Source organism: Oryctolagus cuniculus, chromosome 6 (genome assembly GCF_051225735.1).
Source record: "Oryctolagus cuniculus isolate XC-2025 breed Fujian yellow rabbit chromosome 6, ASM5122573v1, whole genome shotgun sequence".
NCBI lineage: Eukaryota > Metazoa > Chordata > Mammalia > Lagomorpha > Leporidae > Oryctolagus > Oryctolagus cuniculus.
Genome location: NC_142872.1, coordinates 9,220,093 through 9,239,120, shown reverse-complemented (window position 1 = coordinate 9,239,120; position 19,028 = coordinate 9,220,093). Strand labels below are relative to the sequence as shown.

The 19,028-nt window shown below is 44.1% G+C and overlaps 1 long non-coding RNA gene across 7 annotated transcripts in view; it reads left to right on the top strand.

Annotated features, from left to right (window-relative positions):
• LOC149126005 (uncharacterized) overlaps positions 1 to 19,028 on the top strand; it is a 170,714-nt gene that overhangs the window by 15,129 nt on the left and 136,557 nt on the right. For 6 of the 7 annotated variants that reach the window (XR_016235140.1, XR_016235141.1, XR_016235139.1 and 3 more), the window contains exon 2: positions 14,544 to 14,752. This is a non-coding gene — a long non-coding RNA (uncharacterized LOC149126005). Of the gene's footprint in view, positions 1 to 14,543; positions 14,753 to 14,877; positions 15,555 to 19,028 lie in introns of those variants that run through there. The other variant, XR_016235135.1, reaches the window with a different exon arrangement.

The following is a 19,028-nucleotide window of genomic DNA, read 5'->3' as shown; positions in this document are numbered from 1 at the left end:
AACTATCAGAAAGTGTGTTATGGGACCTTGATCTGAGAGCGCTTTTCATTAACAATGATTAAATGATATAGCATTATAGCTCAGTTAGGATAGACACTGATCATATGTAATATTTTTGAATTTGCAATGAAGAGTGAGGCATTTACTGTTTACCTTGTGTAGATACTGTGTGAATTATATATAAAATTGTATCATCTTCATCAGCTTCTTTTGTTACAGGTCCTGTGAAAACTAGCTAGGATGTTTGATACAGAAACTGAAGCTCAGAGGGGTTCTGTTACTACCTGAAGGTTACAAGGCTGTAGCAGGTGTCTGAGTCGCTTCTATACACTTACAGCAATACGTGCATCATCTAGGTTGGTGTTCTCTTAATGTTTTATTGGCACATATGAACTGCTAGGTTATCCTGGGCAGGGACTGGATGATGGTGTGGGTATCCAGAAGAACCACATGTAGAGATACTCAACCTAGTTTTAACTATTTTGGGGGCATTTTTCATGATATCTTAGTTTTTGAATTACTTATGTAATATAGATTACTAAGGTTTTTTTCATTCATCTGGTAAATAGCCTTAGATGAGAGAGAAAATACCGGTGGAAAGTAAGAAAAATACTTAGATATTTATATAAATATATATGGTTTGGTCTGGTAGTGGTGGTCAGAATCCAGGTTTATAAATTTCTTTTACTCTTTGGCTAAAAGTGGAGATATTGACTGTAAGTTTGCTAAATTTTTAACGTTCACGCTTGACTTAAGGTTAACTGCAGAAATGATACAATGTATAACTTCTCACCCAGTAGAGGCAAAAAAAAAAAGGCAATAAAGTAAGCTCAATCAATACAATGGAGTGCAGGAAATTAGAAAAGGCAATCAGAGAGCAAGCGAAGTAAGAAGAAAGAACCAGAAAGTTCAAAGTGAATCCAAGTATGTCAGTAATCTACATTATCCATCAAGATTGCTAAGAAAGAAAAGAAGATGAGAGTTATGATACGGGTGGTGCTCTGCCCGCCAAGGGTCTTTGCAGAAATCCTGGAGCTGTAGAAACCCACACCACCATCTGGGCACTGGGAAACCAAATGATAGGTCATTTGAGTCTACAAACTCCAGGCAGAATCTCATGGGTTGAATGTTGTTAAGATTTCTCTTTTCACCGTGGTAAAATCCCTGTCACTTCACTTTGAGTTTTTTTCTAATTAAGCCCTCTTGCAAAGCCTTGTTCTTTTCCTGTAAAAAATATGCAGTTGTACATCACCGGTTTGTGTCTGACTTTCTGTCTTTATCACAAGTGGGTATCTGTGCCATGGCAGAGGCTGCCTCCATTGTATTCTCCAGTGTGTCCCATGTCTGTCTGGTCGCCTGACACGGAGGGATCATGAACATACTCTTCCTGAGCCAGCCAGTGAAGACAGCTGACCGGCTGAGATAATTTTCACCCTGTGCCATAAAGTAAGCCATCCAAATCCGATGCCAGTGTTAAATGTCTGAGGAATTCCATAAGAGCCGTCGAGGTCTTTGTAATCGCCTTGTAGACGATCAGTGATTCTACACAAGTACTCATCCCATTCCTTCCAGTGTCGTGTCTGGAGTGTTTCCCACACTTGTCAAGAGGAAACAGAGGGTGTATGCGTTTGGAGAACCATATGCGTGACGAGCTTGGTTCAGTTGCTTGTGTGTAAGTCTGTTTGAATAGCAGTAGAAGAAATTCCTGGGAGTTGTTCCCTTGGATTAGAGTTAGCCTAATGGTACTTCTCAGTCAGTGAGGGCATATTTATTGTGTTTGTTTGTTTAACAGCTGTACTTCCTTAAGGCAAGGACCATTATCCTCATAGATATGTATATGTGTTCTTACACCCCATCAAGGCTGCTATTTGTCCCAGCACAGCACGGAAGACACACACTAGCTAATGCTTTGAAAGTGAAATCAAGGAGACTCTATCTGCTTATCATCTGCTTAGAATTTTGAGAGATCCAAGGGTGGCATTAACTTTTCTTAAATAAGGGAGTCCCCCCCGGGGGGGATCTTGGTGTGGATCCCTCCCCTCCAATGTCAGATGAAGATACTGCAGAAAAATATTCTAGAGGAAATAATATACCTTTGAAACCAATTGAAATAATGTTTTGCAAAATAAGCCCTATTAGCTAATGAGTATTTCACAGTTAAAAGCTGACAGCTCTTTTGTTCTGTATTGCTTTCCAGGAATCAGAGAGTGTCTGTACACAGAATAAGTATGACTAAATCAAATTTGCTGTGTGTATAAAATTTGTCTGAAAATACACCTAGTACCAGAGTTGAATAGGAAAATATTTGAATCACAGTATTTTATTATTAAATACAGAACATAATAAGACAGAAACAGAAAATGACATCTCTTCTTGATGAGCAGGAAACAGAAGTTTTTAAAATTGGTGTAGGCATGGATTCCAATTCAGAGCTGTTGGAACTGAAGTTTGAGTTAACCTGACAAGGGCAGGTGTTGCGCTAGTAATTAAGATGTGAGATAAGATGCCTGGATCCCACATCATGCTACCTGGGTTTGATAACCTGCTTCAGCTCTTGGTTACATCTTCAAGCTAATGGAGACGCTGATGCTGTTAGGAGATGGCTCCCATGCTTGGGTTCCCGCCTCTCTGTATGTGAGACCTGGTTTGAACTCCATGCTCCCTGGTTCAATCTTTATAGACCTCCCTGGCCATTTAGCACATTAGAGAATTAAAGCAACAGATGGGACCTATCTATCTCTCTGGCTCAAATAAAAATGAAAAAAGTCAACCAGATAAATAAAACTCTATCGTTGATTGCTTCTTCATTAGCAAACAATGTTAGTTTTTGCATGGTAGTGCTCTGATTTACAATTATTGCTATATGTAATGGAATATCTCTTAATTATAGCGTTAATTTAGTTTTGCTTTGTGTGGCTATTGGGAAGATCCCAGAGTACTTGTGATAATAGTGACTGTAGGGGAAGGGAACAAGTTGAGAAGGGAGGCTTTTCTCTTCAAATTCAGAATAGTTGATGGATTCTGTTAGCACTCTCGGGGGTGGGCTGGAGGAGTCAGCTGGACCCCTGCATGCAAAAGGGATGAAAGGGAAGGAATATTGTCATGCAATATGAATCTATTTCATTCTGTAACTCTTGAACCCAACATTGCAGGGAGAAATCATGCATCATTTGCGAATGTTAACAGAATTCGCTCGATAGAAATGGGTACTGGGGGGCAGGTGTGCCCTAGTGCAGCAGCGAAGCCAGCACGCTGGATGCCAATGTGCCATGCTGGAGAGTCTGGACTCAAGTCCTGGTTTTGTGCACTAGTTTACTTTCAGCACATATCCTGGGGGCTTGCAGGTGGTTGCTCAAGTATGTGAGTCCCTAGTGCCTAGGTAGAAGGCCAGAGTAGAGTTCTGGGCTCCTGACGTTGGCCTGGCCCTGCTCTGTCACAGTCATTGAAGAATGGATGAGCAGATGGGAGATCTCTGCCCCCAGCACTGTAATGTAATTTTTTATGGTTTGCATTTATTTTAGGGTTTGCATTGAGTCTGTTCTAGGATGATACATAGGTCTCATGGGCATTTAAAGATTTTCTGAAAATGAAGTGGTATAAAAAGAAGTATGCTTGATTGAATGAACTAGGCAAGGAATATTTTAATTTAGACTTTCAGTAGGGCTTAAGACTGTTGTGTTTAAAGAAGAGTTGGCCTCTGACACAAAAGGCAAGAGACTTTTAAAAAAGAACTGGAGTGACCAGAAGGACATCAGGAGGAACGTGGGTCAATAACATTAGCCCACCTGCGTTTGCAAACCGGCCCAGAGTCTGGGAGCTGGGGCCCTATTTGTCTCCATGGTTATATTATAAAAGGATGACTGCCAGTTCCTTGGCAAGGACATTTCTGGGTGATAGGAGATCGAGAGCTCCGAGGAAGAGAAATGATGTAGAACTCAGTTTACTGTAAAGGAAGGGAGTTCAGAAACCCACAGCTGGGAAGCAGCCTGCCCTGTGTTTTGCCATCTGGGGAATACTGGTGCTGTGTTGGGCAGGGGACATGGCATACGGGGTGCTGAAGCTAACATCTCACTAACATGTAGCCAGTGACTTGGACAGATTCACAGTCTGCATAGGTCTTCATGAGTCCATATTTTCTCAATCACGTACAAAACTTTACTAAATCTGGTAGCATGTTCATAGCATTCACCCAAGAAAACTTTACTTTTGATTGATTAGTTGAGGTGAAGTAGATTGCGATATTTCTTGCAGCAACTCAAGTCTCTGCCAAGGGAAATAATAGCAATATTTGATGCAGTAATTTTGAATTTTAATTTCCATGAGTATTTGGAGTGACACAGAATTAAAATATACAATTGGACTTAATAGCATCTATATACTTCTTGATTTTAAGATCTAAAAAAAAAAATATTGTTTGAAAAGCAGAGTGACAGATGAGAGAGGCAGAAACAGACACAGATAATGAGGGATGGGAGAGATGAAGTACTGGTTCATTCCTCAAACACTTGGGACAGTGCTACAGCTAGAGCTGGGCAGGCTAACACCAAGAGCCAAGAACTCCATCTGGGTCTCCCTCGTGGGCGGCAGGGACCTAAGCACTTCACTTGTCATCAGATGCCTCACGTTCACATTAGCAGGAAGATGGACAGTTAGTGGAGGGACTTAAACCAGAACCCAACGTGGAATGCAGTGCAGCAAGGGGTGGTTCACCCTGCTATGCTGCATTACCTGCCTCAAGACTTACTCTTAAAACATTTTTTGCAGGCCAGTGCCACAGCTCAATAGGCTAATCCTCCACCTTGCGGCGCCGGCACACCGGGTTCTAGTTCCGGTCGGGGCGCTGGATTCTGTCCCGGTTGCTCCTCTTCCAGTCCAGCTCTCTGCTGTGGCCCAGGAAGGCAGTGGAGGATGGCTCAGGTCCTTGGGCCCCGCACCGCATGGGAGACCAGGAGGAAGCACCTGGCTCCTGGCTTCGGCTCGGCGCAGCGCGCCGACTGTAACAGCCATTTGGGGGGTGAACCAGTGGAAAAGGAAGACCTTTCTCTCTGTCTCTCTCACTGTATAACTCTGCCTGTCAAAAACCAACAACAACAAAAAAACATTTTGCTAGCTCTGAAATTGCCTTGTTAGTAATAAGCCACAGCATCTCAAGATTTAAGGACAACCTCCCGCTCTTCTTGTCTTTGCTCGACTGTATCCCTGCCCCCTTTGTTGCTGATATGCTCAGCTCTGACCAGATTAAATCACCCCAAGTGAGTTTGTTTTGTTTTGCTTTTAAACTCTGAAACGCTAATGGCTGGCGTCTATCACCAGGCTTTCTGATTTAATTGGCTTATGGCAGGCCGGGGGCCCTTCCATTTCCAGAAGCTTCCAGATGATCTTAATGTGCACCGCAGAGTGAGTAACAGTAGTCTAGGTAGCGCAGAGCACACAGAGCACCACACAAAATACAAGTCTCTGAGTCGTGCGATCTCAGTGCAGAGATGGCCAACTCTCCCCAGAGGCTTTGATGGTTTAAGTTGAGGCCCTGCGCTCACTGGTGCAGGCATCTGTGTCGGCTCAGCTTGTACTGACGGGTGTTCCTCAGGAAGTGTTGCTGTTCCCAGCAGGGGAAGGGCAGGAGCTGGCCGCGGCGTGTCAGTTGCTCTCCCTCCAGCTCCGTCTTGGGACCTCCATGACCCTTCCCCCTGTTAGTGCTGGTCAGTGTGGATGTGGGTTCACCTCCAGGGTGTCTCCCTGAGACTCTGCCTCCAGAACAGCTCCTGGGCCTGGGCCGGCTTCCTGTGGTCCTTGTGGTCCTTGCTCTTGCCAGCTGCAGGACTGGATCCATCCTCTCGACCACATTGATAGCAAACTAACAAAACCCTGCCACAGATCTCTCCCTCTCTCCTTCCCTCCCTCCCTCCCTCTCTCCTTCCCTCCCTCTCTCCTTCCCTCTCTCCTTCCCTCCCTCCCCCTCTCTCTCCTTCCCTCCCTCTCTCCCTCCCTCTCTCCCCCCCTCTCTCCCCCTCTCCCCCTCCCTCTCTTCCTCCTCCCCTCCCTCTCTTCCTCCTCCCCTCCCTCTCTCCCCCTCCCTCCCTCTCTCCCCCTCCCTCCCTCTCCCCCCCTCTCCCCTTCTCTTCCTCCATCCCTTCCTCCCTTCCTCTCTCTGTCTTGCTTCTCATAGTCATCTTTCTCTTAAAGAGTAAAATCGATTGATATAAAATCTCCTTCCCAGCAAATGACTAAAAATGAATGAACATAATTTGGGGGGTTTTGTTTGTTTTTGTTTTATTTTCTATTTATTTGCTAGTAGTAACAAGTAGAGAACAAAAGAACTGGATGTCATTCACCAAGGCTTGCAGGTCTAAAGCCGAGTGTTGTGTGAAGTGTAACTGCAACAGCAGTGTTCTTTCCAGTCATCTAACGTCTCCTGGGAGTTAGAGATGACCAGGTAAGCGTCCCAGCTTTGGTCTTACTCTCTGGGCTAATATATCAACCCCATGTGACCTCTGAAATCCCTTTTGCCTTATGCACCTGTCTTCCATCTTACTCTGCCACACGCAGAGGAGGGCAGGCAGGTCTGGCACTGTGGACATTTGTCTTGGGCCTGGGCAGCTAGATAGTTCATCTTGGCCAAACCCATCAGAATGGAAGTTCTAGTATCATTGTTTTTGCACAGAGTCGGAAAAGGTTGCTGGAGCTGATCTCACACACAGTGGAAAATCAGCTGTTCACTGACACGGCTGTCACACAGTGATGTTTGCTGCCAGGCTGCAGGGCCCATCACTCAAGGCCCCTTTGTCTGGGATGATTCTCTGTGCCAGTTTTTCCTTCTCCTGCCCTTCTCAGTCACTGCTGTCAAACCTCATGTTGTCTATTGATGGTGAACTTTGGTTAATGATGTATGAGAAGTTCATTTCTGAACAGCTAGAAGATATTTCCATAAACAGAATGTATAAAACGTCAGTGAGGCATGAGTGATGAGTTTGGTTCCATTGCAAAAATACCTTCTCATAAGTAAATGAAGCATCCAAAATGCACGTAGCCTCAAAGTCCTCTTCTTTGCATCAGTTTGTTCTCTTTGTAAGAGCTGTTGAGCTTTCAGACCCCTCAGTGGCAGAAAGGTTAAAGTAGGGTGCTGGGAAGGTGCTCCAGGGACTGAATTGGGCGCACAGTCTCGTTGCCTCCTAATGAGATGCCCCATACAGGATGGGGTAAGGAAAGGTTTTCACACTAGTATGGAGTATGTGCTTTATCAACACAACCTATACGTGTGTTGCAGCTGATAAAGTATCTACAAAGGAAACATAATTATCATCTTATCTGTCTCGAATAGTGTCCGTTAGAATATATAAGCTGAATTCCCAGAGAACAGTGATGCTGATACCCTGGGTGCCTGAGCCGCTGTTGTGTCCAGCAGAGCACTTGTGCCTGCGCTCAGACTCTGCAGGGTGCAGAGATACAGAAGTGCCAGCGATGAGAAGCAGATGAGCTACCTGGCACTTCTCGCCCGCGTGCTTGACACCAGAACGCGATCACGTGGCTGACATCTCTCTTGGAGTTGTGTGTGTTGTTGCTTTTACACCTCCGACTGGGGACGCTGTTGCAGTTACAGCAGCCCTTTCACACGCTTGGATTCTGAACCGCGCTGAGCAGCGTGTGGACGTGGGCCTCTCTTACCCTGCTCACCTGTGGGGACCTCGGCTCATTTTTCTGGAGAGCGCTGTGTTACAGAGAAAGCCTAGAGCGCTTTTGAGCTTTGCCTGGCTGGTTCTCGGAAGAGCCCTGAAATGCAGTCCTGAGCGCCCCTCTTGATGCCTTCCATGATCCTCCCTCGGGTCACTGCACTGACAACTTTGCCTTCAGGGGAAGATGCTGATGATGAGGCGTGTGCTGTCGACTGACACTCTTACAGGAAGCAAGCTGGAGCAGAACTGGGCCCCGGAGCCATACGGAAGCCCGAGTGGCCCGCGAGGCTGCCTGTTTTTGCTTTGTTGGTTTATGAAAGTGGCCTTGGCTTTGTGGATTGAATATGCCTTCTCTGCATTTACTAGTGCCTTGTTTTGCTACTAAGGTACCAGAAGCTCATTAGTTTTTTGACTGTCTGATCAGTATGAGCAATTTTGGAATATAAATTGGCTTTAGCTGAGAGTTGACTTAGTTGTATAGGTGGCTTTTAGGTGTCAGAGTGGTTTGGCTACCATTTGGCTAAACTATGGATTTTGTATTATTTTAGACAATAGCTATTCTGTGAGATAGAAAACTTGAAAAACAATGAAGCATTCGGTTCAGTTCTACTAAATTGAACATTCAACTGACCATTGATAGGATCTAGTGTGTGGCCAGTGCTGCAGCTCACTAGGCTAATCCTCTGCCTGCGGCGCCGGCACCCCAGGTTCTAGTCCTGGTCGGGGTACCGGTTCTGTCCCGGTTGCTCTTCTTCCAGTCCTGCTCTCTGCTGTGGCCTGGGAGGGCAGTGGAGGATGGCCCAAGTGCTTGGGCCCTGCACCCGCATGGGAAACCAGGAGGAAGCACCTGGTTCCTGGCTTTGGATTGCCGTAGCTCCCAGCCATGGCAGCCATTTGTGGGGGTGAACCAATGGAAGGAAGACCTCTCTGTCTCTCTCACTGCCTAACTCTGCCTGTCAAACAAAACAAAACTAGTGTGTGGGGCTTGCACTGTGGCATAGCAGGGAAAGCCACCATCTGCAGTGCCGGCATCTCATATGAATGATGGCTTGAGCCTTGGATGCTCCACTTCCAGTCCAGCTCTCTGCTATGGCCTGGGAAAGCACCCGTGTGGGAAACCTGGCGGGAGTTCCTGGCTCCTGGCTTGGGTAGCTGGGCTGTTGGAGCCATCTGGGGAGTGAACCTGCAAATGGAGAACTTCTCTCTCTCTCTCTTCTTCTGCTCTCTGTGTTTCTGCCTTTCAGGTGAATAAAGAAATCTTTATTAATTTTAAAGAATCTAGTATGCAAAAGTTTAGAATTAGCCCTTCATGGCAAAATCAAAAGCCAGCTATGTGGTGTAAATGCCGAAGCTTAGCTTGATGAGAGGTCTGAACAACCAAAATTTAAATGAGCTAGTAGAATATTCTTTGATTCTGAGGTCCCACTGTTTCTGAAATTGGATCGTGATGCACATTTCTTGTACTCCTGTAGTATCCCAGGGTCGTCTTCTCCTTCCTTGCACAGAACCACAGCCCCCCGAGGGCCTCATTAAATTTACGATATGTTTTACCTCCTCTGATGTCAGGTAACTCATGTGTGGCACTGATAATATACTCTCTGGACAGTTAAGAAGTGAAGCCTACATCATTGGGTTGAAAAATATGGAAGGAGGGTTTGTAGGAGACCCAGGGTGTCAGCTATAAAGATGGATATGAGAAGAACAAAGAAGTGGAAAGGCCATTCCAGTCAAAGGAGCAGAGCAGAAACAAGAATCTTGGCTTTTGGGATGAGCGTGGTGTGAACAGAAGGGCTGGACTTTGATTACCTGCAGCAGAAGGGGCTCTAGGGGTCACAGAGATAACTCAAAGGTCAAGTGGGTCCTGGAAGTGTTCTCTGGACTTGAACTTGCAGAATTAAGTGTTGGAAACGTCTGGCAGATGAAGGGCAGCCTCTGTACGGGGTTCAGAACAGACAAGTAGCAGTGTTTGTGGCTCACTTTCAAGTCGGGAGCAAGATTCTGGGGGAGGTATCCGGACACAGGCAGCAGGAGAGAAAGCAGATAGGTCTGTTCCACCTACATGTCTGAGAGACAAATGGCCACAGGAAAGTCTCAAGAAGTAGTGAGGTCTGTTTGGGATCAGACAGGTCATGAACAGTGAAGACCCAGGGCACAGATGTGCCGTCGGGTGCCCTGCTTGTGTTGAAGTAAGGGGAAGTGTGTAAAACCATGGCACCGGGCTGAAGACTGGGAAGAATGCAGACCCCACAGAGGGTGCAGAGCTGGAGGAAAAGGTGATAGAGCCGAGAGGAGGAGGGAGAGGAAGTGACTTTAGTTCATGCCTGAGGTTCTCAAAGATGAGGGAAAACACGTAGCATAATAAAATAAGGAAGCAGGCTTGAGCTCTGGAGACGAGTCCTCTAGATAAAATCTCAAGTTACAAATAATACTAGGAAGTCTCTCTCCCTCTGTGTTTGCTAATAAAAGAATAAATGAATAAAAGAAGCCATATTAATTTAAGGATTGATTAGAGTTAGAATTCAAAGTGAAAGTGGCCTCAGTCTTTCGAGTGGAATGATTCAGGAGTGAGTGGCAGGACTGGTGGGACCGGAAGACGAGTAGCCCCCAGTGGCTTCCACATCTTTGTCCTGCAATGCTGTGCATGTGTTAGGCCGTATGGCAAAGGGCAATTCGTGCCTGCTTGTCAGCTGTGAAATCTGTAGATTGTCTCGGGTAATCTAGGTGGGCCCAGTATAATCCCAAATCCTGACCAATGTGGAAGCGGGAAGCAGAAAGCAGTGAGTGAGGCCCCGGGAAAGGGGCCCTGCAGCACGCAGCTGGCTGGGACAGGACAGTGGGCCGTGGTCCAGGGAATGCAGGTCCAGCCCTGTGGACAGCTTGATTTCAGCCCGGTGGAACCTGTTTCAGATCTGATCTCCAGGAGTGTGCAAGAATCGGTATAGTTAGTTTCAGTAAGGCTGGGAAAGTAACTGATGCGGTTTGTGGAGGGGAAGATGAGCCACTGGTCAGCGGTGGGAGCAGCACTGGTTTGACCCTGGGAACCGTGACTGTGTCCTCCAACAGGGCAGCTGTGCGAGTGCCCTGGTTGATGGCAGCTTCCTCGCGGTTACCCTGCGGCGCCCAGCAAAGCTCACTCTTGCTTCTGTCTCTCTCCTGCTCTCTGAGGGGCCTTGCCGACCCCTCTTTGTCTTCTGCGACTCATCCGTTGCTGAGGGTCTCCGTTCTGACTGTGTCAGTTGTGATCCCTTGCCCCTGACGTACCCCGAGTTTTGGTGGCTCCAGTTGTAACATGGTTTCTCAGATGGTAAGCACACGTGTCTGTCCCAACGCCCAGTGCGTTTGTCCGGCTCCATTTCCCAGCAGTTCCCTCCACCTGGGTGAGAGACCATGCGCAACTCCTCTGCAAACAGATTTGCCCGACTCTCCTTGGCCCTGAAGCACTTTAACCTTTCAATTCTGTGTAAATGATTAAATGACTTTCAACTATTTAAATCAGCAAAGTTGTAATTTTTCCAGTTAAGTCATATACTCATATTATTTTCCATCATTGTAATTGAAGAGGGCTGGAAAGAAATTAACATTTATTGAACACTCGATATATGTCAGACATGGAAATACATCTTTGGAATGCGTGGGGAGGGGACTTTTTTAAATGTTAAAGTGATGGAGTTAAACCGAAGAACCAAGATTCACCGTGCTTCCTAAAGCATTTTAGCAAATGCGTTCATGACTTTTGGAAGGAAGAGGATATCCTAGAATAGGCATTGGTGGGGTCGGCCTTGTGGTATCATAAGGAAAACCACCCATCCCCGTGTGTTATTAAGTCCCAGCTGCTGTACTTCCGACTCAGCTCCATGCTAATGACCTGGGAAAAGTAGCAGAGGATGGCCCAGGCATGGGCCTCTGCCCCACCATGGGACACCTGACTGAGGCTCCTGCTTCCTGGTTTTGGCCTCGCTCAGCCCTGGCCATTGCGACCACTTGGGGAGTGGACCAGCGGATGGAAGATCTCTCTCTCTCTGTTCCTCTCTCTGTCCCTCTCTCTCTGCTTCTCTTCTATGTAACTATGACTTTCAAATAGATAAATAGTTCTTAATAAACATATTGACAAGTTTATTCTGTAAGTTTTGATAGTAAATTTTTGCAGGTCAAATGTCATCTGGATCTCATTCTCTTGAGTTTTGATTTGCTGGTTCATTTTTTCCTTTTTTAAAAATACCACTTTAAAATGTAAAATTTATGCTTAGCCCCAAGATCATACAGCAGTGGGCTTGTTCTGGTCTGTGGAGCGGGTCAGTAGCCTGCACTCCAGAGTCTACAGACTAAGACAAGTAGGAGATAGATGCATTGTATCCTTAGTGAAAAAATATTGTTGACACTCAGCCTTTGTTAAGAAAGAAAAGTCAGGATTTTTTTTCTCTAAATTATACACATTTCCTTTAATGTATCAACAATTAGTTCTGGCAAAATTAGGTTATATTCACTATTACTGTGCCATAGACAGTAGATTTAACAGGCAGGGAGAAGAACAAAAGACGTGAAGCCAAGGCTAAGAGGGAAAATGGAGAAGTGGTGGAGGTTGACATGGAAGTCAAATCCCAAGGGAAGAAGTAGCAAAGGTACCCGATGGGCTTTTAGGGCAGGAGGAATTCCAGAAGTGACATACTTGTTCTGTTCTTCCCAAGGTATAAGCTAAGAAAATTATAAGCTCATTAGAAAGGCTTCTTCCATCAGTGGGTTTAACAGTGGTAGGGAGACTTGGGCAGAGAGTGTTGGTCTGAGAGGCCCCTTCTGATATACACAGCCTGGAGGACATCTAGAAATCCTGAAGCATTGTGGAAGCCAGAGGCGAAGGTACTGAGAACTACAGTATAAAACAAGGGCCAGTGTTTAAGACAATGGGGCTTCAAACCGACCCAGTAGTAGGATTGTCAGGGACTATCAACTTCAAAAGCAGCTGTCATTCTGTGGGCTTGATAGAAATACTTGGCTGCAGAGTTTCCAGGCACAAGGCCAGGGAACCTTTCTCCCAAACCATAGCCAAGGATCAGAGTGATGGACGTTATTCTGTGACTGCTTAATTCAATCTTGAGAAATCACAAAGTGGCCACAAAACTGACAGTATGATGTCACTTTTCCCTTGAATCAGAAGATTTCATGGTAGTTATGTTCAGCATAAAACACAGTGGATGTTATGTTCCAGTTTGCATACTCCGGCCAAAACAGGCAGGCAAGTTGTGTGACCTCTCAGAATCCCTGCTCTTGGGACCCTACCAGTGGGGATCTTGAGCTGAAGGTTTAGAGAAGCCCAAGCCACCCCAGGACATGACGTGTAGGGACCAGGGTCATCGGCCTCTGCTGAGCTGCCGCTGGCTGGCTCGTATTCAGTGATGGAGAGTCAGCTGGGCTGTCTAGTGCAGTTGATCCCTTGGACATCTGTGATAGCAGCTCATGTCTGGCTGCCACTAAATTGGAATCCTCAGTGGATAACCCTCCAACAGATTCCACTTTAGCCCACACAGCTTTAAGGAATAATGAATGAAACTACGGTTCATTGAGACACCTGCCAGGAGCCCTTTATCACTACATGGAGAAGGCAATGTCAAGGAGATCTATTCAGACCGGGCATTTTTTTTTGCATTTATTGAATGTATTTGAAGAGCAGAATGATAGAGCGAGAAGGAGAGATGTATCTGTTATCTGATTTACTCTCTAAATGGCCTCGATGGCCAGAGCTGGGCCAAGCCAAAGCCAGGATCCAGGAGCTTAATCCAAGTCTTCCACATGGGTCATGGGGGCCCAAGACTTGGGCCATCTTTGGCTGCTTTCCCAGGTGCATCAGCAGGGAACTAAAACAGAAGTAGAACATCAGGAGCTCAAATTGGTGCTCATATGGATGCTACCATTATAAGCAACAATTTAACCAGCCATGCCACAGTGCCAGCACCCAGGCATGCAGTTTTCCTAAGTGTGAATTAGCATTTAGTAGATTAAGTCACTTAGATTTCAGGTTTAATACATTCAGCCCCAATCAATATGAGGGTTCTCAAAAAGAAGGTTCATCAAAACATCGTGTGCAAACACCTGGGATTCCTGTAGGTGATCTGCCAGAGGAAAAGTATTTCTGTGTTTCTAAGATGTTATGAGATGCTTGTATTGATGTGCACAAGCAGTAATGGTCACAACTCTGAATAGCCTAGCACAGATGAAGACAGAGGCACCAAACTTGTATGAGAAAACAGCATTTCACTGAAGAGTGTTCTTGATGCAGGAGCAAAGGTGGGTGACTGCACAGATCTTCACTCTAACGTGTATCTTTGGAACATTTCGTGTGACAAAATAAATGGGTATAAAATTTGAGAAAGGATGATGTTTATCTCAAGGAAAAGCAAATGTGATTTTTCAGTTGTGAGCTAAACTAGCTGTTTTTTATACCTCCTTATTTTTACTTAAGAGAACAACTGACAAACCATAGTTGTTCAGTTACAGCTGTTGGGTAGAGACTTTCTCGAGAATGCATGAAGTGAGCCTGTCATTTCAAGGAAAAATAAATCAAATGGATATTTTCAGAAACAGCATAAGATTGTTCAAGGACAGTTTAGATGATTGGCATGGTAGGCAGAATACTCCCTTTTCCTACCTGGCCCATGGTCAGATCCCCATGCATGCATTGTTACAGGATAAGAGGAATGTTGCAGATCTGAAGTTACAAACATTAGCTCACATGGGGAAATGACCCTGGATTTTCCCAGGGGGATCACTCTGATCACATTAGTCCATGGAAACATGGAGCTTTATCTGGAAGTAAAAGAGATGACATCAGAGAGGAGCTCAGAGAGATTCAAAGGATAAGGATTCAATATACCATTGCAGGCTGGAAGATAGAGCACCGTGATGGCCAACACAGATGTGTGTGAGCTTCCTGTCTGACAGCTGCACAGAGCAAGGGACCTCAGACCTTCAGTCACACGAACCTTCTCAACCTCACTGAGCCTGGGAGCAGATGCTCTCCCACAGTCTGCAGACAACAGCCTGGCCAGTGCCTTGCCTTCAACTCTGTGAGACCTAAAGCCGCAGAACCAGTAAGTCCAGATGAACTTGGGAACCACACATCCATGAGGTTATGACTGTGAGTCAAGAGGCTAGATGTGTAGTTTTCATCATTCTATTTGTCCATTGTTTGATTTTTTTTGTCTGTGCTTTTCAGGTGCTCTGTGAAAAGCTCATGCCCCGTTCAGTATCATCTGGCATTTTCCCCTATGTTTTTGTCCAGTGTTACTTATCTAGTTTCCAGTATGCTATGCAGGTCTTCAATCCTTTCTGAGTTGAGTTTGTATGCAGTGATAAATTGGGATCCACTTACATGTTGTACATGTACATATTCCATTTTCCCAACATCAAGATTGAAACTGTCCTTTGCCCAGTGTGTGTTCTTGACAATTTTGATATCAGTTGGCTATAGACATGTCGATTTGCTTCCCAACTCTGTATTCTGTTTTATTGGTTGATGAGTCTGTATCAAGGCCATTACCACACTCTTTGGGTCACCACCACTTGTGGTATAGTTTGAAGCCTGCTTTGCATGCTTCACTGAAGGTTGCTTGGTCTATGTCAGGTCCTTTGTGGTCTGATACAAATTTTAGGGTTTTATTATTTCTGAAAAGAATGTCATTGGTGTCTTGGTAAGGGTTACATTGATTCCATAGATGCCCTTGGAAGGTCTGAGCTTGTTAACAATATTAGTTCTTTCAATCCACGAACATGGAATATCATTCCTTTTATTTGTGCCCTCTTCAGTTTGTTTCTTTTGCTGTATATTGACAAAACAATCAACAGAATGAACACATGGCCTTCTGAATGGGAGGAAATATTTCAAACTTTAGAATAAGATGAGTATCCCAAATATATAAGGACATCGAACAGTAACAAAACAAAAGGAAATTAGAAAGTGGTCAAGAGAACCTAATACACATTTCCCAAAAGAATACAGCAAATGCCCAAAGCTTTATGAAAATGTGTTCAGTATCCCTAATGGCTAGGGAATGCAAATCAAACCCACAATGAAATAAAACCTTAATCCCTCTAGGAAGGTTATTACTAAAAAAAGAAAACATAGCAAGTATTGGTAAGATGGAGGGAACAGGGAACTCTGACACCATTAGTGAGAACGTAAGTTAATAGAGCTATTACGGAGAACAAAATTAAAAATGAAAAATAGGATTGGGCCTTTGAAGCAGTTAAGTGCCTGGATTCAGATCTGCCTTTTAGCCTTCAGTTGCACATCCTGGGAGGCAGCGGATGATGCCTGGAGTACCTAGGTCCCTGCCACCCATGGGAGAAATAGGAAGAATTCTGTACTCCCAGCTGTGGCACTGGGGTAGTGAACCTGTTGATGGAAACATCTGTATTTCTCTGCCTTTCAAATAAAATCAAAATATATAAAAATTAAAAATGTCCTTTCCTGTTCATGGCAGCACTGTTCTATTCACCATAGCCAAGACAGGGAGCCAACGTAAGGTAACTGTCCATCAGTGGATAAGTGGGTCCAATAATTCTGGCAGGTGCACACAATGAATTATTCTTCATCCACAGAAAAGGATGAAATCTTAGCATTTATGACAAAATGGTTGGAACTGGAGAGCGTTTTACTAAGGGAAGGAAGCCAGACACAGACAGACAGATACCGTATAGTCTCATTTGTATGTAGAATCTCAAAAAGCTGTTGTGTTAGGAGTAGAGAATAGAACAGTGATTACCAGAAACTGAGAGGAATAGGGGGCGGAAGAGAATGGGGAGAGATTAGTCTTAGGGGTTAGAATTAAATGGAAAAAGGTACTGTTGTTCTGTTACATGATAGGGTGATGATAGTTAATAATAATGTAATGTATATTTCAAAATAGCTAAAAGAGGATTTTGAATTGTCTCTGCACAAGTAAATGATGACTGTTTGAGGTGATGGATAGGCTAATTACCTTGATTTGATCATTGCATAACATCTGCATGTACTGAGGTGTCACAATGTGCCCCATAATTATCTACAATTGTGTGTGTCAGTAAAAAATGAAGCTAAATTTCAGTGATTTGTTACAGTAGTAATAGAAAACTAACACATTTTAACAACTTGCATTGGTAACCTCAGATTTGGCAGATATTTCTCATGAGATCAGTGGTGATAAGAATAGGTTTTTTGGACATTGTTCAATGAAAAGTGCCAGCATATGGAAGATCTGCATAACTCATTCAACCAATATTTTCAAAAAGATGTTTCAAAGTCATGCATGAAAGGAAGATTTACTCAAATTACAATGTAAGCTTGAGTACAAAAAGAACACAAAATTTGATTGATATGATATCAGGTTTTTTAGGACTACTTACTTGAAGAAACTCTCACATGTTATGTTTTGTTAAAATATCCAAGAATAGCCACAACTGCATCTAAAGACAGCAGGAGCACTCTTTTCTCTAACTAAATACTTGAACTAAATAGCATGTGTTAACAGATTAAACACAGAAGCATTTATGGGACCCCAACTACCTTTTAATAAGACATCTAGACATTGAACAGATTTGAAAAATATAAAATAATGCCACTGATAATACTTACTAATTTAGGGCAAAGTTAGCTTTCATTAAAAAAGTTAATACATAATGAAGCTTTGCTCTTTTTAAATGTGTATTTCAAATTTTTATTTCAATTTGTAATATCGTACATCTCAAAAGATAATCTATGTAATTATAAATGCTATAATCCATAGGAAATAAAGCTTTTTGGATTTCTCAGTAGATGTAAATGTATAGGTGTTCTTGGGATTAAAACTGGAGTTGGAGTTAGGAAACGATCAGATAACTGACTCATCCCCAGGAACAGAGACTATGGAGACAGAGCTCACTGCTTCGTTCTGTAGGAAACTTCAGTCTGTGCCCAGAACTTTGGAAGAGAACAGAGGGAGGCAAGACACTTACAGAGGACAGAACCAGTCTCAGTTCCCAAGACGAGATATAATCTGGTTGGAGAAGTCAACGTGAAAAAGTCTGTCAAGCTGATAGAGACCACACTTGCTTAATTATCCAGCTGGAAGCTACCTGCCTTGCCTTATCACCTTATCACGCAACTAACAGAGAATCTAGAACATGGTAAGATCAGTCTTAAGAGAAAATGCACTTGACCTCCATTTTGCAAAACAGAACTGCGAGGTTTAGAGTGTCACCATCGCTTCCTGCTTAAATCACTTCCATTGCCTCTGAGCCATAGGCAAACCCTTGCACAGATGTCTGCTGGTGCAACCAGGTTCTTGGCGGGGTTATCTGCAAACAAAATCGTGCACCCTGTGCCTTGTAGCTTCTCCTGGAATCAGCTGGTGATCTGCCTCCTGAACATAGCAACTTTGTTTCCTCCCACATTCTATAGATTTATTTTCTGTCTGGAATGTTCTTCCTCTTCTGGCAAACTGAGAATCCTATAGTAAACAAAAGATGATTCATAAGTCATTTCTCATCTGAGGTTTACCATGAGTACTTTAAGACCCCAATAAAGCATAGTCAGTTCCTTCTCTGCCCCCTAAAATATTTTTACTCATTTTTAAAATGATACTCAAAATTAGGTACTAGGATAAGCTTTATTTGTTATTGTTCTGACAGAAACAAAAATAAGGTAGATGCTATTTTCCTTAGCGCCTGTAGAGTTCCACTTCTCCATCTATTCTGCTCTCCTCCCAAGTGCTTTCTCTGTTCTTATTGGCAGCAGGACTTCTGGTTCTCAGGTGAGATGTGGTTGTGTAGGAGGAAAAAAGCATTGCTTATTTGTCACTGCTATGCACTTCAGGATGAACCCTTGCAGGAGCAGATTCTGCTTTTGTATTCCTGGTCCAGTTGTTGGCAGGTTGAGATTCTGAGTACATGTGAGACTGATAAATGTTGGAATGACAAAACGTTTGACCTAATTCTCTCTCTCTCTCTCTCTCTCTCTCTCTCTCTCTCTCTTCTTCTTCTTCTTCTTCTTCTTCTTCTTCTTCTTCTCTTCCTCCACCATCCCTCTGCTATTCTTTAGTTTTATTTCTTTTCTCTGATTCCTTTACCTTTTTCTCTTGACTCACTTAGTTACTTAAACCTAATTTTCTTTTCGTTTTTTCCCTTAGATGTAAAAATTTCTTTTCTCTGATTTCCTTTGATTTAAATAAAAATATGCAGACTTCCATCAGCTGTCTATGACGTAGACTTCCCCATCCCCACTTACTCATAGTGTGTGCTTGGAAGTGGGGAGGGAGTGTACGGCACTACCATAAAAGAAAGGACACATTACTGTTGCAGGAAGAGCAAAGGGAAATCGGCTAAAGGAGAAAAACTGTCAGCCACGCATTC